The sequence below is a fragment of the Lagenorhynchus albirostris genome, chromosome 9, assembly GCF_949774975.1.
Source record: "Lagenorhynchus albirostris chromosome 9, mLagAlb1.1, whole genome shotgun sequence".
Lineage (NCBI taxonomy): Eukaryota > Metazoa > Chordata > Mammalia > Artiodactyla > Delphinidae > Lagenorhynchus > Lagenorhynchus albirostris.
In genome coordinates, this window is record NC_083103.1 from 98,925,093 (window position 1) to 98,947,708 (window position 22,616).

General features: G+C 44.6%; 1 pseudogene; it reads left to right on the forward strand.

Annotated features, from left to right (window-relative positions):
• Positions 1-20,984: 20,984 nt before the first annotated feature.
• LOC132525434 (cdc42 effector protein 3-like) lies at positions 20,985-21,821 on the forward strand (annotated as a pseudogene).
• Positions 21,822-22,616: the final 795 nt, after the last annotated feature.

A 22,616-nucleotide genomic window follows, 5' to 3' on the forward strand; every position in this document is an offset into this window, starting at 1 on the left:
ACTATCCCTTCCCCCCTGCCTTTGCTCCTGCTAACCGTAAATTTGCTAAGTCTGTGAGTCTGTTTCTGTTTTGTAAATAAGTTCATTTGTAACATTTCTTTTTAGATTCTGCATGTTAAGTGTTATCATACAATATTTCTCTTTGACTTACTTCACTCAGCATGACGCAAATTAATGTTTTAAATTACGTTTCTATCACAGAGTGTGAATCATAGAGAAAGACTGGCTGGCCTCCCTTTCAAGGCCAGAACCGGGAAGAGCTTTGAACTTGAATCTAATTGTAGCTTCAGATCTGGTGCATTTCTCTCCGCTTCAGAACCTGAGTCAGTCAAATCCAGGATTCGTTTCTTTAGGGGATTTTTAGAGGTGTTGAGAATGCTAAGATCCATGATTAAACATCATTGGTTCTTAAATTGTTTGGGGTGTGAGTTTTAAAGTGATATTGAGCTCCAAGGTTCAGCTTATATTGTCAAAAATGTCTCAATTTTTCCATTCTGAAGGCCTTGCAGTTGGTTGATGTACACATTTGAACGTGATGTTTAAGTGTGTGGGAAACGGATGCATGTCAGGGTGCCTGCATTATCCACTGTGAGGGAGCATCCGGGAGTGTATGTGACCCGGTGGCTTGTCAGGGCTCAGCAGGATGGAGATGGCGCACTTGGACAGGGTAATGGCGGAGAGTTTAATAAAGAGATTCTTTTAGACATGTAGGGGGAGTGGGGAGTTAAGGGAAATTGGCAAAGGATAATAAAGCACCCTGAAGGGTGGCAACCGCTGTAGCAGAGGGCTGCCTGACCAGAGCTGTGGCCTTTAGTACAAGGATGTGATCAATCCCTGGTGACATGGCAAGGAGGAAGCTGGGGTCCAATGCATGTCCCCATCCCCTGTTCTCCTGTCTCCAGCCATTGCCCTCCCTTGGCAGGACCCAATCAGAAAAGCCAGAAGGCAAGGGAGCCAGTTGTATTGTTCCTAAAAGTCAGCCTCCAGGGTCACAGAGCAAGATGGTGAGACAGAGACAGTAGATCTGGGGTGCACATGGAAAATTTCCAGCACTTGGCCAGAGTCAAGTGTGTAATTGCAGGTAAGGTGAGATTGTTTTCTGAGAACACTGAGGTGTCCACCGAGGCTCACCTGGATTTGCACTGAGGAGTGTTTCTACACTCAAAGACTTAGAGAATGAACTTATGGTTACTAGGGGGAAGGGGGGGCAGGGATAGATTGGGAGTTTGGGACTGACATCTACATACTACTGTATGTAAAATAGATAACCAACAAGGACCTACTGTATAGCACAGGGAACTCGGCTCCATTATCTGTAATAACCTAAATGGGAAAAGAATTTGAAAAAGAATGGATACTTGTATGAGTATAACTGAATCACTTTGCTATACACCTGTAACTAACACATCATTGCTACTCAACTATAGTCCAATATAAAAGAAAAATTTTTTTAAAAGTGTTTCTATCTCAGAATCTCTCTTTTCACCCATTCTGTTTCTTTCCTCCCGTGTCAGGGAGGAACCTTGTTTCCAAAATGTGGCATCTCGATTGAGTGGAAAGTACATGGGCTCAAGAGCTAAATAACAGTAGCTTGAAATCCCAGCTCTGCTCCTTACTAAACGTGGGCTTTGGGAGAGTTTCTAAACTTCCAGTTTCCTCATCTGTACAAGTGGGTAATACTAAACTTTCATGGTTGATCTGAGATCTAAAGACTACTTATCTCTTAGTTATCTGTATCAGTATCTAGATCTCCCAGTGTGGTGGTTGGCTCATGCTAAGTGTCCAATAAATGCTGGCTGTTTTCCTCATAAATCCTCTGCCTGAGCTCTGGGTGATGAATTATTTCCTAAATCTTCCATCTCTTGCTCTTCAGTGCTTCTTTCCTCTTTATAAATATACTCACAGAGAAACCTCTCTCTCACATTTAATGCCTCTCTAACCTGCCATAGCTTGGCTACTATTCTCTCCTTCTATTCTGATTTTCTTTAAAAATCATCACACACTCATTTCCCCAAGTCCCTCACTGCCCTCTTGACTTAACTCCTTGCAGACTTGTTTGTTTTCCACCATTGCGCCAAAAATCGTCTCAGAACTCTCTAATTAACTCCCAAAGGCCAAATCCGATGGGCTCTTTCTTGACCTCGGTCTACAGCATCTGACATGCCCAGTCCCATTTTTCCTCTCGAAAGATGCTTTGTCTTTGGTTTCTGTGCTGATTGGTGTATGTTCTTGGTTTCCTGCTGCCCTATCTCGGTAGTCCTGCCCAGGTGTGTTCCCTCCCATTCACTTCTCTTTTTCTTTCTCACCTGCAAAATATAGATGTCGGTTATTAAAATAACGAATAACTTGTTGCTATCTGATTGTTTCCTCCTGTTGCTTCTCTTGTAAAGTTCAGGGGGGTGGGGGCCTTGTGTGTCTTGCTTGTTGTGTTAGTCCCATCACCTTAGCCCAGTGTCCCAGTGCTGGATCTAGAGTAAGTGATCAACAAACACTTATTTGTTAAGGAGCTGCTGTAGAGCACAGGGAACTCTACTCAATACTCTGTAATGACCTACATGGGAAAAGAATCTAAAAAAGAGTGGATATATGTATAACTGATTCACTTTGCTGTACAGAGAAACTAACATAATATTTGTAAATCAACTATACTCCAATAAAAAATTTTTCAAAAATACTATTTGAATGGAGAATGGATTATAATATTCCTCCAGTGTTTCTTTCTTAGCCTTCTTCTCAACTACATGCTCCCCAAATAAACATTTCTGACCTCTTTTTTTTAACTCTAGATCAGAGGTCAGCAAACTTTTTCTTAAAGGGCTTGATAGTAAACATTTCAGGCTTTCAGGCCACCCAGTCTCTGTCATGACTACTCAGCTCTGCTGTTGTAGAGCGAAAGTGGCCACAGGCAATAAACCTATGGTTGTGGCTGTGTTCCAGTAAAACTTTATTTACAAAAACACGTTGCTCCTGGGCCAGAACTGGCAGACCCTTTCACTAGCTCGTGTTTCCAGTCAGTGGGTATTGTCACATGATTGACTTAACGGCACCTCAAATTCAATTTGTCTGACCTGAAATTACTACCCCTCTTTCTTCATTCTCCAAAAGCCCCTCCACTTCCTGTGGTACTTCCGCTCAGTTTCTATCATCTCTACTTTTCTGGTCATCCAGGATGGAAACCCGAGTTAGCTTCATCTTTACCCTTTCTTTCCCCCAAGCCAATCAACAACTAAATTCTGACCCTTTTATTTCTGTAATTTTTCTCTCAGTCACCGCTGTTGCTCCAGCTCTCATTAACTCTGCCTTGATGACTGCATTGCCTCCTAATCCCTGATCCCTATTGTTCTTGAACAGGTCTGCCTGAGCCATTTGACTCACTCCTCTCACACCTTTCCCAGTTTGCTCTTACCTGCCAACTGCAGTTTAAATTCCTTTTTTTTTAAAAAAAAAAAAATTATCAGGTTTGCTTGTGCTTTTGTCAGTTTTAATTTTTAAAAATATTTATTGGGCTTCCCTGGTGGCACAGTGGTTAAGAATCTGCCTACCAGTGCAGGAGACAGGAGTTCGAGCCCTAGTCCTGGAAGATCCCACATGCCACGGACCCACTAAGCCCATGCGCCACAACTACTGAGCCTATGCTCTAGAGCCCGTGAGCCACACTACTGAGCCCACATGCCACAACTACTGAAGCCTGCATGCCTCGAGCCTGAGCTCTGCAACAAGAGAAGCCACCGCAATGAGAAGCCCGCACACCGCAATAAAGAGTAGCCCCACTCGCCACAACTAGAGAAAGCCCACGCACAGCAACAAAGACCCAACACAGCTGAAAATAAAATAAATAAATTTTAAAAATATTGATTGATTGATTGATTTGATTTGGTTGCACCAGGTCTTAGTTGCAGCAGGCAGCCTCCTTAGTTGCGGTTTGCTGGCTCCTTAGATGCAACATGTGGGTTCCTTAGTTGCGGCTCGTGGGCTCCCTAGTTGTGGCATGCAAACTCTTAGTTGTGGCATGCATGTGGGATCTAGTTCCCTGACCAGTGATCAAACCCAGGACCGCTGCATTGGGAGCACAGAGTCTTAACCACTGCACCACCAGGGAAGTCCCCAGCTTAAATCCTTTAACAGAGTTTCCAGCCTCTTCACCCTCTCCTTGGCTTCCATTCATTTCTTCATGCCTTTGTTCTTTCTCTCCTTCCATTCTGGAATACCCTTCCTGTCTCCACCTACATGAAAATCTTTGTGCTTTAGGACCCAGATCAAATCCTACCTATGTGGGAGGCCCTCCCCAGCCTCCCAAGCCTGAGTGAATCACATGTTTTGCTGCTCCCATTCTGCCTTGTGGTGTGGTTGGTTGCTTGTTTACACCTCTCTTCCCCTCCTTAGTTTTGGTTTCTGGGCTGGTGTACTTTCTTGCTTTTCTAGTGGCCTATCTCAATATTCCTGCCCAGGAGTTTTTTTGGCAATATTCCTTAGTGTGGCAAGCTTCTCGAGGGCAGGGCTATTCATCCTTATAGATTCACATTTAATTTTAGGCCTTGCACCTGGAGGTATTGTTTGTTGAATTGAATACATTTTTAACCAAAAGACCCTTTACTGGGGTTGTGGGATGAGTCCCATTGGTTGGTGGAGATCCTTGGTCCTTGACTGTATCACTGTACGTCTGTGTCCTTGTGCAGTTACACTTCTTCCTGCATCTGCCTCTTTTGGTTCCTTCCTGGGATTCACCCTTATGCTTTGTAATGGGGCCAAAGTAGGTCTGGGAAAATACTGTCTCAGTTTCTTGGTCCACCTCTGTCAGGAAAACATCCTGAAATATCAGAAAAGTATATAGGCTTTGAAGTTTGACAGACCTGAGTTGGAATTCTAGGTTTTGACCTAGTTTTGGAGTTCTAGTTTCTGACCTAGCTGTTGACCTTGGACAGGTTATTAAACCTCTCTGCTTCTAAGTGTTCCCATCTGTTAAGTGAGATCCTAACACCAACTTTATAGGGTTGCTATGAGGATGAAATTAGGTTTTATATACATATTTTCCCCATCCCTCTCTGCCTTCCCTCTGTCGTATTTTTTTCTCTGTTATTTCTAAAGAGTTTTAGACTCGTTTGTAGTGGTCACTTCTAGCATTCTATACAGGAGACTCCTGAGTGGAACCCAGGGGCCTTCTATCCCAAAGGGAATCCCTCTCTTTGTACTTTCAAGGCACTCAACTTCCTCCAACCCCAGATTCTTAGAATTTCACTTTGAATGTGACTCACGACGTACTTCTGTCTTAAAACACAGAAAGCTGCCCAGTGTCTCCTGGCCTGGACGGATGGGAAGTAGCAGCAGCTAGCCAGAAAATGTTCACCAGACGAACCCCTTGCATCGGCTGCAAGATGTTTAGCAGATCTTTTAAGTCCTCTGGCTCATCTGTAAGTGGAGGTGGTAACATCAGCCCCCGTCTTAGGTGTGTGGGAAGGGAGCAGAAAGGGATGCCTAGTCCATTTTACGTGCGTCGAATGAGTGCACGTAAAATGAGTTTGCTGAGTGCCGGCTGACCAAGGTTGTAGGCATTTGTTTGCTCAGAGGGCCTTTTGGCAGTGGTTTGTGTTTGGGTTCCTTTTAGGAGGCAGGTGGGATGAGAGAGTCCCAGGCGGCCAGAGGCAGTCTCTGTGCCTCTCAGAAGAATTGCAGGTCACCCCAGTTGGGGTGTGCGAATCTGTTGAGTACCAAGATGCTGGCATTTTAGGAGGCATCGTCTGGTTTCATGAGTAATGACTGGATGCGAAGTACCCCTGGGAAGATTTTTCAGAGAAGGACTAATTTGTCACAGTCCTCTGGTGAGTGGAGTCATGGCTCACAGCGGCCTGCCCCGCCTTTCAGAAAGGCAGCATGTTTGCTGACACACAGGCCTACGCACACGCACATGAGACCCACTGTTTATCATCACAGACAGACGATTTGGAAGGAAAGGAGGAACCAAAAAGTCCCGAAGACACTGAATTAGCATTCTTTGGCAAATTAAAGGTGGTCATTTCGGGGGGTGTGAGGTCTTGTACCAAGGTGAGTGGGTTTCGAAGGCTTCGAAGGACAGAGCACCCACGCCAGCTTCCGCTCTCCAGTTAGGGTTCCACAAAGCACAGGATGACAGAGGCCTTGACTCCTTAAAGTCAGGCTCTGGAATCCCCAGAGGTCTCAGAGTTTTGTTTTCTGGCTCTCAGTATGCATACAAACAAGCATCAGTCTGCTCAGACCCCCAAAGTACCCTATGTGGCCTCGGACTGTAGGTGGAATACATGCATTTCCCCCCCACCCCCGTTCATATGCTGAAACCTAATCCCCAGTGTAACGGTGTTTGGAGGTGGGACCTTTGGGAGGAGATTAGGTCATGAAGGCAAAGCCCTCATGAATGGGATTAGTGTCCTTATAAAAAAGACCCCAGAGAGCTCCCATGTCCCTTCTACCTTGTGAGGACACAGGGAGAAGGCAGGCATCTATGACCTAGGAAGGACACTCTCACTAGACACTGAACCTTTAGGCGCCTTGACCTTGGACTTCCCAGCCCCCAGAACCATGAGAAATAAATTTCTGTTGTTCGTAAGCCACCCCGTCTATGGTATTTTTGTTTTAGCAGCCCGGATGGATTAAGACGAATTGGCAGCAGGAATGGGGCATGTGGAGATGTCCCTTCTAAGATGAAGGGTGAGTTGCTGCATCAGGTTCCTCCTCCAACGAGAAAGAGGCACAAGGCCTAGTGGCCTCTTTGGATTTTAGAGGCAACATATTCCTCAGCTGAGTGTATTGCTCCGGCCCATTGACTGAGTGACCTGAAAAGCTGCTAGTGTTGAGTGGGGCCCAGAACAAGAGAAGGTTCTACAACAGGTCCAGGCTGCTGTGCAGGCTGCTCTGCCACTTGGGCCTCATGATCCAGCAGATCTAGTGGTGCCTGAAGTGTCAGAGGCAGATAAGGGTGCTGTTGGGAGCCTTTGGCAGGTTTCTGTAGGTGAATTGCAACACACGTCCTTGAGATTTTGGAGCAAGACCCTACCATCCTCTACTGATAACCGCTCTCCTTTTAAGAAACAGTTCTTCACTTTCTACTGGTCCTTAGCAGAGGCTGAATACTTGACCATGGGCCACCAACTTATCATGAGACCTGGGCTGGTCTTCACAAAATGCGTATTATCTGACGCATCAAGCCGTAAAGGTGGGCATGCATGGCCATTCTCCATCATCAAATGGAAGCGGAAGTGGTTGGGCCAGAGCAGGCCCTAAGGTGCAAGTAAGTCACACGAAGAAGTGGCCCAAAGGGCCGTGGTCCCCACTCCTGCTAGACTGCCTTCTCTCCCCAACCCCCTTCACATGTGGCCTTGTGAGGAGTTACCTATGATCAGTTGACAGAGGAAGAAAAGACTCAGGCCTGGTTTACAGATGGTTCTTCCGTCTACAAGCTGGAGAACCAGGAAAGCTGGTCATGTAATTCTGTCCTCATCTGAAGGCATGAGAACCAGGGGAGCTGATGATGTAACTCCTGGTTGACGTCAAAAGGCCTAAGAATCAGGAGCGCCCATGTCCAAGGGCAGTGAAAGGTGGGTGTCCCAGCTCAAGGAGAGAGCAAATTCACCCTTCTTCTGTGTTTTGTTCTATTCAGCCAGTCAACTGACTGGATGATGGTCACTCACGTGGGAGAAGGTGATCTTTATTTACTCAGTGTGCTCATTCAAACGCTGATCTCCCTCAGAAGCACCCTCCCAGACATACCCAGAAATAATGTTTTAACCAGCTATTTGGACATCTGTTAGTCCAGTCAAGTTGACACATAACAATTAACTATCACAGGACTTCCCTGGTCCAGTGTTTGACTCCACGCTTCCACCACAGGGGGCACGATTTCAATCCCTGGTCAGGGAACTAAGATCCTGCATGCTGTGAGGTATGGCCAAAAAAAAAAAGTAACCATCACAATCTGCAACGTTTTTTCTTTGAAATATCCAGCCTCACAAATGCAGATCATACATGATAAAAACAAAACAAAACAACAACAAAAACTATGGTTTGTGTGGAAAGGGGGAAAAACAGTAGCTTTACGGTGGAGAAAGCTGACAAACTGTACCTCAATCAGATGATCAAGGGCAACATCAACAGTAAAAAGTCATGTTGATAGTGTGTCTTCTTGGTATGATGTGTGGAGAACGGTGCTTTACCTCTGTGGTCTTCCTCCCCGAAACCCATAACACCAGTTGAACCATGAGAAGAATATCAGTGAAAGATCCCAGTTGAGAGACATGCTACAAGGCACCTGACCAGAACTCAAAACTGTCAAGGTCATCAAAAATAAGGAACATCTAAGAAACTCTCAGTCAAGAGGAGCCTAAGGAAACATGATGAATAAGTGTAATGTGGTGTCCTAGATGGAATCCTGGAATGGAAAAAGGACATGAGATAAAAACTAAGGAAACCTGAATGAAGTATGGGTTTTAGTTAATAATCATAATGTATCAATATTGGTAACTGTGACAAGTATGCCCTGTGGATGTAAGCAGTTAATAACGTGGGGGGGGGGGGCAGGGGGGGAAGTGGGGGAATTCCCTGGCGGTCCAGTGGTTAGGACTCGATACTTTCACTGCTGAGGGCCTGGGTTCCATCCCTGGTTGGGGAACTAAGATCCCACAAGCCTTGTGGGGAGACCAGAAAAAAAAAATGGGAGGAAGTGGGTATGGAGTTTATAAGAACTCCCTGTATTATCTTCACAATTTTTCTGTAAATGTAAAACTATTCTAAAATTTAAAAGTTTATTTAAATAATAGCTATGCTCAAATCAATTCATTAAACTAAGTGAGGTCTCTAGTCCAATGCTTTTTAATACTTATTTACACAAAACAGTTTATTTAAACAAAATATTAGGTGATGTTCAATTATATACGAGTAAATGTTGATCTGCTCTGGCTGAAGTGGAGCAGAGTTGATTTGCTCTCGCTGAAGTGGTGAGCCCCAGCCCTCACCTGCTTGTACCTGCTGGGCCCGCTTCCTCCCCACCTGCCTGCCTCTGAGGCAGCCCCAAGGATCGCCAGCCTCTCCGTGGCATCATCTGCTCTCCTTGGGTCCTCCCTCCCCATAACATCCTAATCTGTCCTTGAACACCTCTAGAAATGAGTATCCCCTCACCCGAAAGACAGCCTTTATCTTTTTATGACTTTTACTTACTGCTATGATTCTCAGCATTTCTTTTTCCACATTGGGTCAAATGTATTTATAATTTCTATCTGTCGGCTTTAGTCCCATGCAGAATTCATGTCAAATACAGTTTTTCCATGGTGGTTTTTCCATTTTTTCAAGACAGGTGCTTTTTCCTCTCTCCCACCCCATGACTCATTTCTTGACAGGACACATACTCCCTGTCCCTTCAACTGGTTGTTAGTGACAGGGTGGCCATTGTTCTTTGACCCCATAGAGGCCAGTCTCTTGACCACTTTGTATGCCCCCATCTATAAACTCCCTCCTGGCTTCACCTCCTTCCCTACTTAATTCTATGAGCCTTTACTCGGCCACTGTCTTCCCATGCTCATTGCCCTTTTATTGAACCCACCTTGCCACCTGGCTTCTCTCACAGTGAATATTTCAAATTTCCTTTACTCCACTTTCCTCAAACCCATGGTCCCACCACTTGCCCCACTTTATCTCAGTGGATGAATTCTTAATACTACTTTAAAAACAAAACAACAGTCATGAAGTGAGGAATCCTTCACCTTCTTAACCCCATACCAAGGAACTGTACTCATCCTTTTTTTCCTCCCCCTTAAGGTTCCCATCTCCTATCTCAGGCTAATTCCACCGTCAGTATTTCATATCTCATCTCCTCCTGCTTTCTCAGGCCTTGTTTAATCTATTATCCCTTATATATCTGACCTTTTGTTCCTGCACTGAAATTGTTCTTGTCAAGATTACCGGAGTCCTCCTTGGCATCTTGATTTTACTTAATTCTCTTATCAAATATTCACAAAACGCCTACAGTGTACCAGACACTGTATGTACTGTGCAGTGTGGATCCGCCAGGGAAAGAGGCAGGTGGAATCAACGTGTATATACGGGGCCGGGGGAGATGAGGAGATAATAAATAAAGGAGCAAGCAAATTTATAAAATGTTAGGAGGTGAGTGATAAATGCTGAGAAGAGAAATGAATCAGGGTGAGACACAGGGTAAGATAGAATCAGGGTCAGCCCTCTGAGGAGGTGGCATCTGAGCTGAGATCTGAATGAAGTGAGAGACTGGACCATTCTTGGATCTGGGGGAAGAACATGCCAAACAGTGGGAACGGCAAAGACAACGAGTGACCCAGAGTTAGGAAAGAGTGTGGGGTATTTGAGAACCAAGTGGAAGACCCATGTGGTTGGGCTAGAATGAATGAGTTACAAGGGTAGAAGAGGAGACTGGATGAAGAGGCAAGCACCAGATCACATGCCTGTGACCTTGGAAACACATTTTTGTTTTAGCTTCCAGATTTTTCTCCTACTTCTCTTGCTGCTCCTACGCAGCCCCTTGCAGATCCTCCTCTTCTGCGTGTCCTTTATGTATTGGCGTTCGGCAAGATTCTATCCTAAGCCACCCTTTCTTCTCTCTGGACAGACTGTCCCTGGACAGGACACACAGAGCAGCCACTGGATAAAGGTTGTTTGATTCTGATTACTTTGAGTTCCATGTCCATTCTGGTTAACTCTTCTCAGACCAAACTCTGATTTTTCTATAGATCAAATATGATCTGACCAAGCAAGGATGAGCATAGGGTTCCCTTCTCCCTTATTCTTAGGTTCTGTAATTCTATAAATGTAGTCTAAATTTGTGTCTTAGTCATTGCTGTAGCCCTAATGCCTAGTACCGTGCCTGGATGATTATTGAATAAATTCAGCAAAAGAAAGGCATATTCATTCCTTGGCAACCAGTTCACATGATTGACTGAGAGTGAATGTTACTCTTACCACACTCTTACGCTCCTAGGGTTGAATTTTCAGACCTTCACAGGCTGTCTGTGAGTCTGTTACATTTTTTGGTCTTGTTATGCTTGGTTCATTGTTCCTGAATTTCAAATTTTTTAAGCATGTTGCTTCAGCAGAGTGATTGCTTTCCCTCAGAGTTTCCCATCATCTTTGATTTTGACAAGAATGCCTTTTGTATTTTCAATTCAGTTGTTGATAAGATGGTTGAACAGGATGAGGTCAGAGACATGGAGAGCCCTTCAGATAATGGGATAATTTCTAATCCCTGCTCAACGACTAATAAGGGTGCTTTTAGAATAATGGGATCATTTAATTTGGATGCTGGAAGGGACACTGAAGGTAATTGGTCAGGCCTGCTTATTTTGCAGATGAGGAAGCCAAGACTCTTCTATGTGAAGTCATTTCACCAACATCACACAGTTAATTGAAGGAGGAACTGGGGGGAGGACTCACATGCCAGTTACTCTAGGTTTCCATAGACAATTCAAGTTTACCCTTTCCTTTTTATTTTTACGATCTAGTGTTTGTTGCTGCATAACAAATTACCCCAAACCTAGCAGGTTAGAATGGTAGTAAACATTTTTTTATCTCAGAGTTTCTGTGGGTCGGGAAATCAGGAGCAGCTTGGCAGGGTGGTTTTGCTGAGGAGCTCTTGTGAGTTTGTACTTAGATGGCACCTGGGGCCGTAGTCATCTGAAGTGTTGGCTGAGGCTGGAGGGTTCAGTTCCAAGCTGGCTCACACAGAGGGCTGGCAGATTTGTGACGTTGTGCTGGAGGTGACAGATCTCAGTTCCTTCTCACATGAACCTTTCATGGGGCTGTTGGAGGGTCTTTACCACATGGCAGCTGGCTTCTCCCAGACCAAGGGATCCAAGAAGGAGAGAACAGGAAGGAAGCCACAGTGTCTTTTATGAGCTGGCGTCCGAAGTCATACTCCGTCATTTCTGTGCTACCCTGTTAGTTACACAGGTCAGCCCTCTTCAGGCAGAAGGATGGGGCTCACTGGGGCCAGCTCAGAGGCTGCCTTCCACATATGGCCACCACCTCAGTTGAGGCTCTTTTAACTTTTGCGTAGAATAAAGCTATTGCCTCTGAATGATCGTGCCATCCCTATCTTATTTCTTTCCCTACTGAGCATAAATCCCATAGAAGTGCCTGATGAGTCTTGGTAAAATACAACTCTGATAATATCATCCCTCTTCAACTCCTTTGCCCTCTGTTTTTTGTTGTTTGTGTTTTTTTAATTTAATTTTATTTATTTTTTATACCGCAGGTTCTTATTAGTTATCTATTTTATACATATTAGTGTATATATGTTAATCCCAATCTCCCAGTTCATCCCACCACTACCATGCCCCCCCGCCATTTCCCCCCTTGGTGTCCATACGTTTGTTCTCTACATCTGTGTCTCTATTTCTGCCCTGCAGACAGAAATGGTTCATCTGTACCATTTTTCCAGGTTCCACATATATGCGTTAATATACGATATTTGTTTTTCTCTTTTTGACTTACTTCACTCTGTATGACAGTCTCTAGATCCATCCACATCTCTACATATGACCCAATTTCGTTCCTTTTTATGGCTGAGTAATATTCCATTGTATATATGTACCACATCTTCTTTATACATTTGTCTGTTGATGGGCATTTAGGTTGCTTCCACGACCTGGCTATTGTAAATAGTGCTGCAATGAACATTGGGATGCATGTGTCTTTTTGAATTATGGTTTTCTCTGGGTATATGCCCAGTAGTGAGTGGGATTGCTGGGTCATATGGTAATTCTATTTTTAGTTTTTTAAGGACCCTCCATACTGTTCTCCATAGTGGCTCTATCAATTTACATTCCCACCAACAGTACAAGAGGGTTCCCTTTTCTCCACACACTCTCCAGCATTTGTTGTTTGTAGATTTTCTGATGATGCCCATTCTAATTAGTGTGAGATGTTACCTCTTTGTAGTTTTGATTTGCATTTCTCTAAGAATTAGTGATGTTGAGCAGCTTTACATGTGCTTCTTGGCCATCTGTATGTCTTCTTCGGAGAAATGTCTGTTTAGGTCTTCTGCTCATTTTTGGATTGGGATGTTTGTTTTTTTTAATATTGAGCTGCATGAACTGTTTATATATTTTGGAGATTAATCCTTTGCCTGTTGATTCGTTTGCAAATATTTTCTCCCATTCTAAGGGCTATCTTTTCGTCTTGTTCGTAGTTTCCTTTGCTTTGCAAAAGCTTTTAAGTTTCACTAGGTCCCATTTGTTTATTTTTGTTTTTATTTCCATTACTCTAGGAGGTGGATCAAAAAAGATCTTGCTGTGATTTATGTCATAGAGTGTTCTTCCTATGTTTTCCTCTGAGTTTTATAGTGTCCAGTCTTATATTTAGGTCTCTAATCCATTTTGAGTTTATTTTTGTGTATGGTGTTAGGGAGTGTTCTAATTTCATTCTTTTACATGTAGCTGTCCAGTTTTCCCAGCACCACTTATTGAAGAGACTGTCTTTTCTCCATTGTATGTCCTTGCCTCCTTTGTCATAGATTAGTTGATCACAGGTGCGTGGGTTTATCTCTGGGCTTTCTGTCCTGTTCCATTGATCTATATTTCTGTTTTTGTGCCAGTATCATACTGTCTTGATTACTGTAGCTTTGTAGTATAGTCTGAAGTCAGGGAATCTGATTCCTCCAGCTCCATTTTTTCCCTCAAGACTGCTTTGGCTATTCAGGGTCTTTTGTTTCTCCATACACATTTTAAGATTTTTTTGTTCTAGTTCTGTAAAAATTGCCACTGGTAATTTGATAGGGATTGCACTGAATCTGTAGATTGCTTTGGGTAGTATAGTCATCTTCACAATATTGATTCTTCCAATCCAAGAACATGGTATATCTCTCCATCTGTTTGTGTCATCTTTGATTTCTTTCATCAGTTCTTATAGTTTTCTGAATACAGGTCTTTTACCTCCTTAGGTAGGTTTATTCCTAGGTGTTTTATTCTTTTTCTTGCATTGGTGAATGGGATTGTTTCCTTAATTTCTCTTTCTGATCTTTTGTTGTTAGTGTATAGGAGTGCAGGAGATTTCTGCACATTAATTTTGTATCCTGCAACTTTACCAAATTCATTGATTAGCTCAAGTAGTTTTCTGGTGGCATCTTTAGGATTCTCTATGTATAGTATCATGTCATCTGCAAACAGTAACTGTTTTACTTCTCCTTTTCCAATTTGTATTCCTTTCATTTCTTTTTCTTCTCTGATTGCTGTGGCCAGGACTTCCAAAACTATGTTGAATAATAGTGGTGAGAGCAGACATCCTTGTCTTGTTCCTGATCTTAGAGGAAATGCTTTCAATTTTTCACCATTGAGAATGATATATGCTGTGGGTTTGTTGTATATGGTCTTAATTATGTTGAGTTAGGTTCCCTCTATGCCCACCTTTTCTTCTAGAGAAAGAAGAGCTGGGTGTTGGCTCTGGTGGGCAGAGCTCAGTAAAACTTTAATCTGCATGTGTGCTGATAGGTGGGGCTGGGTTCCGTCTCCGTTGGTTGTTTGGCCTGAGGCAACCAGCACTGGAGCCTACCCGGCTCTTTGGTGGGGCTAATGGTGGACTCTGGGTGGGCTCCCGCCTAGGAGTACTTCCCAGAACTTCTGCTGCCAGTGTCCCTGTCCCCACGGTGAGCCACAGCCACCCCTGCCTCTGCAGGAGACCCTCCAACACCAGCAGGCAGGTCTGGCTCAGTCTCCCCTGGGGTCACTGCTCCTTCCCTTGGGTCCCAATGCTCAAACTACCCTGTGTGTGCCCTCCAAGAGTGGAGTCTCTGCCTCCCGCAGTCCTGTCGAAGTCCTGCAATCAAATCCCACCAGCCCCCAAGTCTGGCTCTCTAGGAACTCCTCCTGTCGCCAGACCCCCAGGTTGGGCAGCCCGACGTGGAGCTCAGAACCTTCACTCCAGTGGGTGGACTTCTGTGGTATGTGTTCTCCAGTTTGCGAGCCACCCACCCAGCAGTCGTGGGACTCGATTTTATTGTGATTGCGTCCCTCCTACCATCCCACCGTGGCCTCTCCTTTGTCCCTGGACGTGGGGTATCCTCTCTGGTGAGTTCCAGTGTCTTCCCATCAATGACTGTCCAGCAGTCAGTTGTGATTCCGGTGCTCTCGCAAGAGGGAACAAGTACACGCCCCTCCACTCTGCCATCTTGAACCAGTCTCTCTGCCCTCTGTTTTTTTTTTTTTTTTTTTTTTTTTTTTTTTTGCGGTATGCGGGCCTCTCACTGCTGTGGCCTCTCCCATTGTGGAGCACAGGCTCCGGACACGCAGGCCCAGCGGCCATGGCTCACGGGCCCAGCCGCTCTGCGGCATGTGGGATCTTCCCGGACCGGGGCACGAACCCATGTCCCCTGCATCGGCAGGCGGACTCTCAACCACTGCGCCACCAGGGAAGCCCTGCCCTCTGTTTTTTAAAGGAGCTTAAAGGTTTCTTGTTGCTAAGATGATCATATAATTTATTATCCAAACCATAGCACCTTTGAGAGTGATGCAGGGTGTTCTTAGTAATTATGCATGAACCAGAGATGTAAATGAATACTGTCTTGAGAAAACCAGGACTTGCTGTCATCCTGTTGCCTCCCAGTTAGGAATAAGAACCTTATTCTGTCCATTGCTTTCATACTGGCAACAGCTTTCTCTTTCATCACATTTTCTCTTACTCTCAGTGTTGATATTCCTTCTGCTCTCTCCAGTCATACCATTTTGTGTTTCCCAAACATAGTCATGCCTTCCTTCCCTGGTGGTCCAGTGGTTAAGATTCCACGCTCCCAATGCGGGGGCCTGGGTTCGATCACTGGTCAGGGAACTGGATCCCGTGTACTGCAACCAAGACCCAGCACAGCCAAATAAATAAATATTTAAAAAAACCAAAAACAAAAACACAGTCGTGCCTTTGCACATTCCTGCTTTTGTGTGTACTGTTCCCTCCAAATGGAATTGCCTCTCCACTTCCAAACCTCGTGACTCCAACCTCTTCTCAAAGCTGCCATTGCAACCCCCTCCCAACACATTATGGACTTTCATCTCAAAAAATCCATAGTAAATTTTTACTTCTCCCATCCTTCCAGTCCTTCTTCCCACCTCTCTTCTTTTCTCCTTGTCTTCTTTTTTTTAAAATTAATTTTTATTGGTGTATAGTTGCTTTTCAATGTTGTGTTAGTTTCTACTGTACTGCAAAGTGAATCAGCTATACGTATATATGTATCCCCTCTTTTTTGGATCTCCTTCCCATTTAGGTCACCATGAAGCATTGAGCAGAGTTCCCTGTGCTGTACAGTAGGTTCTCATTAGTTGTCTATTTTATACATAGTATCAATAGTGTATATATGTGAATCCCAATCTCCCAATTCCTCCCACCACCCCTCCTGTTCTTCTTTTCCCATATAAAGACTGAGCACCTTATGTGTGATAAGCACTGTCCTAATTACTTCCATGCACTTGGCATAACTTTCTGCTGGTAGTTCTGTGTACCTTTCCTGTCCTCCCTACAAGTTTATAATCCCTTGAGTATAGAACTATGTCACACTCATTTAGCAAAATCTCAATAAGTGTTGCATGAGCCATTGAACATTGTAGATCCTTAATAAATTTTAGTTTATTGAAATCAAACAGGTTCCGGAAAAGAAAGTTTATGGAAAGATAATCTTGATTTTCATACTAAGGAAGGGCTATTCTATTAAAAGTGGTTTTCTTTTTCAGCTGAAACACAAATGAAATTAAGTAGTAAAATTTTGGAAATGTATAGAGGGAAACAGTGGACCCTTCCCTCCTTTGAAGTTTTCAGATACACCACCCCTCTTGGTAGATAACCAAAAGCTGCCTGGATTCATTTTTCAAGGAAGGAATTAATTTTTACATTGTTTCTTTTCCCTATCTGCCTGCCTTACCCAAAAGGACAAAGGAGATATCAGAGCTGCCCTGGGTGAAGTGTGGATTTGACTTATTATCCACGAAATCACATATGTTCAAGTAGTAATTTTCATCCTTAGCTGTGCACTAGAACTGAATGAGGAGTGTCTAGAAATCCCAATGTCCAGACCAAATACATCAAACCAAATTCATCAGAATCTCCGTCAGGGAGACCCGGGCACCAGTACTTTTCAGAGCTTCTCAGGTGGTTCCAACGAGTAGCCCAGGATGAGAACACCTGTGCTCAGCCAGAGAGCGCTGGGTAACGGGTGAAGAGACCCAAGTTGTTTCTGACCTTGGATAAGTTTCTCTCTCTCTTCTGTCTGCAGTCCATCCGTGAAATAGCGTTTCCCGTTCACATTTTTTTCTGTCCTGCTGAACTGTTTAGAGAATCAGATGAAGTATCAGAACAAAAAGGCAACTAGAGATCAAGACTCTGAGAATTCTGTTACCCCAGTAGGCTCTAGCTGCTGTTTCTCAGTAATGATGGTTCGGTCGTTCTTTGGAACAATGAGGCTGGGTTGATGAATGCACCTCCTATGGTGGAAAGGAAGCCTCTCTCCTCTTTGCCACACCTTCCTCTTCCCTTTACTCACCATCCTTCCATGGAAAAATCTGCTTGCTGGTTCCCCTTTATCCATCCCCTTTTCCTGTGGCTTAGAGGTGCCACACCATGTGTCTCACTGCTCTACTGTCCCCCGAGATGGGATGGATCCTGAGAGACCTGCCTGTCCTTGATCCCAGCAGTGCCATTTCGTGGTGTGCGAGAATATCTCAGTGCCCGGAGATGAGGACTTTGCTTTGGAGGATCTCTACCCAGTATCTTGTTGGAGTATTTTGTGCATTTTGCTCTCTTTGGATAGCGAGGAAAAAACAAAACTTTGCTTATTATCTGGTATTTTAGGGATAATAATATCTAATGTTTATTAAATATTTTGTGTAAGGCAGGATCTTTTTTGCATTATCTATTTCATATTCACGCCAATCCAGCAAGCATGGCACTATTATTATCCCCATTTGATAGATGAACAAGCAGAGACGTGGAGAAGCGAGGCAACTTCTCGAGTGTCATTGAATTAATAAGGGAAAGAGCTTGTACTTGAATCCAGAAAACTGTGAAACGGAGCCTTTTTTTTAACAGACCACGTGCCAGGCATTGTTTAAAGCAATTTGTCTTTTTTAATTCAGTTACTCTCCATGACAACCGTATGAAGCAGATTCTCTTATGTAGATTTTATAGATGAAGAAATGGGGGCACAGTGAGGTTAAATAACTTGCCCATGGTCTCACAGGTAAGAGGAAATTGTCTGAATAATGTGAAGGAAGACTGACTACGCTTAGCCCCAAATGGCACAGGAATCTATTACTTTCCCTGCCCAGGAAGTTAAAGTAAGGAGAGCAGGAGACATCTGGCCATTCTGATGCCAGAGGCATCACAGCAATTCCTGACAAGGGTCTGGTGCTCCCCAGATTCCAGAGGCTGTGTGTGTCCACTCAGAACTTCATCCTTAAGGTAACCCGGGGGCGGGTGTGGGTCATCAGCCCTGTGCAGAGCTCATGCCCGTAGCCACCAGGCTCTCCTGCCTCTCATGGTGTTTGCTTGTCCCGGAAGCTTCCTCACACAAAGTGGCTCCAGTGACTAATGGACGCGGTGAGTGGTGCCCTGGGGTTTCCGCACCCCCTGGAGAGCAGCAAGAACAGGAAGCCATCAGACTGATGAGCGTGGCTTCTGATGAGAGTGGCTTCGAGTGGAAGCCTGGTTGAGTGCTTAATGGGGAAGAGGATGAGTGGATCAAGGAGGGAGCATGTCCAATGGGGACATGTCACACTGGGGAGAGCCAGCGGAAGGCTAGCAAAGCTGCACCTGCTACAACCGCCCCGGTCACTAGTGTCCCAAAGGGGCCATGTTCTCGTATTCCCTTTTTGAAGGAGAACTCCACCTTCTGGTTTACTTCTGTCCACATTAGGGGCATCCTAATAATCAGATAGATAATAACAATAGTAGTAGTAGTACTAGTAATAATAATAATAATAGGATGATCGTATTGAGTACTTCCTGTGCGCCAGATTCTGCACTGTGAGCTCTGGTGAGTTATCTTATTTGATTGTCATAATGACAAGGCAAGAACTATTATCTCTACTTAGTAGATGAGGAAAATGAGATGAGAGAGGTTAGCTGAGTTTTCTGGTGTCCCAGCCAGGAAGTGGCAGTCAGGAGTCAAGGCCAAGTCTCCGCAGCTCTGCAGCCAGGACATCCTTGGCCTTCCTGCCCCCCCGCCTCCTGCCGCTTAGCAGTCCCACAACCAACCTCGTCATCACGACACCTGTCACTTTCCAGATTTAGAATTCCAGAACCCAGCCTTCTAGCTCTGTCAGGAAGTAAAGGTGATTTTTCTACTCTCTCATTTAAGAAAATCACCTTATTATGAATTAAAATACAAATGCAGGGGAGGACAGCCAAGCAATAGAACTCCATCAGCCCCCTCAGTGCTGTCTCCTGATCCAACCATAGACTCTCCCCTCCCTGAAAGTAATCGCCCCGCTGACTCCTGTTGTCATAATTTTCTGGTGTTTCCTTTTAGTTTTATCGTTTGACCACAATTCTCTCGACATGCTAGTGTAGTCTTTTCCATTTTAAAAAGTCGACATGTCTTCTGAGTCCCTGTTCCTCTCCAGGTTCACTTTTCGTCAGTTTCTTTTCCTTACACTTTATTCTGAGAGGAACTCGGGGCACATGGCCTGTGGAGTTCCTCGCAGTCTGGAATGTGCTGCCTGCACACTCGCAATGCAGTTCAACTGTTCTCTGTCCACTTTTTTGCCTGCAAATTTCTTGCTGGACCCAGAAGTTTGACCTGATTAGGTTTGATCTGAGTAGATCTTTTCGGCAAGTTCGTGGGTGGGAAGCACATAACATCTGTCTCTCTTTTATTGACCTTAGTAATCATTGATGCTCGTTGTCTAGATTCATCAATTCATCAGATGTTGCAAAATGGTGATTTCCCATCATTTATTTTTTATGTATTTGTTGGAATACTTTAAAAAGGAGGTGCTTCCCCTTGGCAACGATTTGATTATCTAGTGTTGTAGCTGATATAGGGGGAAAAAAACCCAACAAATGTTGACTGTTTCATTCACTAGTTTTCAAGATAATGAATTAATTCCCTGAACTACTGAAGGGACCATTGAAGGTGACCAATTAATTTTTGTTGTTTTAAAAATTGAATCTCTCTAAAAACAGATACTGTATATTAACGCATGTATGTGGAATCTAGAAAAATGGTACAGATGAACCGGTTTGCAGGGAGAAATAGAGACACAGACGTGGAGAACAAATGTATGGACACCAAGGGGGGAAAGCGGCAGGGGGGTGGTGGTGGTGGGATGCACTGGGAGATTGGGATTGACATATATACACTAATATGTATAAAATAGGTAACTATTAAGAACCTGCTGTATAAAAAATATATGAAATAAAATTCAAAAAAAATTGAATCTCTCCAAATTAGGAGTTTGGGATTAACATATACACGCTATTATATATAAAATAGATAAACAGCAAGGACCTACTGTATAGCACAGGGAACTATACTCAATATGTTGTAACAACCTATAATGGAAAAAAATCTGAAAAAGAATATACGTATAGGAGTCCGGAGACCCCGGCCTTGGGCGCCTTCACGCTGTCTCGGAGTGCATAATGCTGTGAGCAGGCAGGCGCCGCGCCGGCTGACCCGGCTGGATCTGCGCGTGGCGGGCAGGGACTGCGTGCGCCCTCGGGGACTGTTAGTGCCGGGCGCCCGGCCCCGGGGTCAGCGGCTGGGATCCTTGGCGCCGCTGGTTTCTCCGTGCTGCGGAAGGGACTGGCAGGTGTAACCGGCTCTCCAGAAACCCCTGCTTGGCTGTAAGTCCAGGAAGGCCTCTTAGACCTCCATCTCGTTTCAGAGCCACTTCAGAAGCTACTTGAGAAAAATGATGTGACCGCTCCTATCAAAAAGGATATTGGGAAACCTGTAACGTCTGTGAAGAAAGTGGCCCTTTTTCCCTTTTGCAAAATCGACATCTTCCAACTCCAAAATGCCAGCCAAGACCCCAATGTACCTGAAAGCTGCCAATAACAAGAAAGGAAAGAAATGTAAACTGAGGGACATCTTGTCTCCGGATACGATCAGCCCTTCCCTTGGAGACTTCCGCCACGCCATTCGCATCGGCAAAGAGGGCCAGCACGACGTCTTTGGAGACATTTCCTTTCTTCAAGGAAATGAGCTTCTACCGTCTTTGGAGACATTTCCTTTCTTCAAGGAAATGAGCTTCTACTGTCTTTGGAGACATTTCCTTTCTTCAAGGAAATGAGCTTCTACCTGGAAACCAGGAGAAAGCATGCACGGGCCAGTTCCCTGGGCATAACGAGTTCTTCCGGGCCAACAGTACCTCCGACTCCATGTTCACAGAAATGCCCTCCCCGGTGCTCAAAAACGCCATCTCCCTCCCAACCATCAGAGGGCCCCAAGCACTCATGTTGCCCTTGTTGTCACCGGCGACATTCAGTTCCAAACAGGAGTCCTCAGGGCCGGGAAGGCTGCCCCGGCTTAGCGGTGAGCAGGTCATGGAGGAGAAGGCTCCGGAGAAAAGCAGTCTGTTGGAGAACGGGACGGTCCACCAGGGGGACATCTCGTGGGGGTCCAGCGGGTCCGCATCGCAGTCCAGCCAGGGCAGGGGCAGCCTCTCCGAACAGTACCCGACTGGGCGGCGGAGGACCTGTTTGACCATTCCGCCCCGTGCGAGCTCGTCAAGGAAAAGACTAAATCAGAGGAGTCCCTCTCTGATCTCACGGGTTCCCTCCTCTCCTTGCAGCTCGATCTTGGGCCCTCATTTCTGGATGAGGTGCTGAATGTCATGGATAAAAGTAAGTAACAGGACACCGCCGGCTCTTTTCCTTTGGGATAAAAGGTATCAAAAACCAGAACAAAACAAAACTAACCACCGTCAAAGAGAAGAGCTTCGCTGGCTATACTTGCTGTCACGTGATGGGTTTTCTACAATGACGTTCCTACAGAATATGTTTTTACCTGATATGCCCTGTTTGCAAAAACAGTGAAAGAAACAAAAACACCTATCCTGGCAAAGAGAGGAAGTGAGTCAGAACCCATTTTCGGCGGGCATTGCTGACGTACAGCTCACATTTTTTGTTTTCAGACCTTCAGACATGTAAGAAATCTGGCTTGGCCAGGACTGGCACTACTTATGAAGGGCTGTGTCAGTCACATGAAGGACCTTTACAGTACTCTGGCATTTTCTGAGCACGAGGAAGTCAAAATTTATTTAACACCCACGCCTTTTTTCTAGGCTGTTTTTTATTTTATGTTGTTTGGGCTTTTATTATGTTGTTTGGGCTCACCGTAGCAAATTCTTCCGTGTTAGAACTCTTCTCTGTTTTCACATTTGAACAACTTTATGGGTTTCGGGGATTTGCTTGTAGCTCTTAGATATCCCTATATATTATATCTATATTGCAAAATTTTGACTGTCAGCTACATGTTGGTAAGACACAAGCAAAGTATTACTGTAACTAAGTTATTTTTAAAGTTAAAATATATTTTTATGTGCCTTTGGCTTTTTATTGCAGCGTCTGCATTTTATAGGTACTACATCAAATATGGTCATTTGACTTTCCATTGGGGTTCCATTGTAAGCTGTGTATGTGTATGT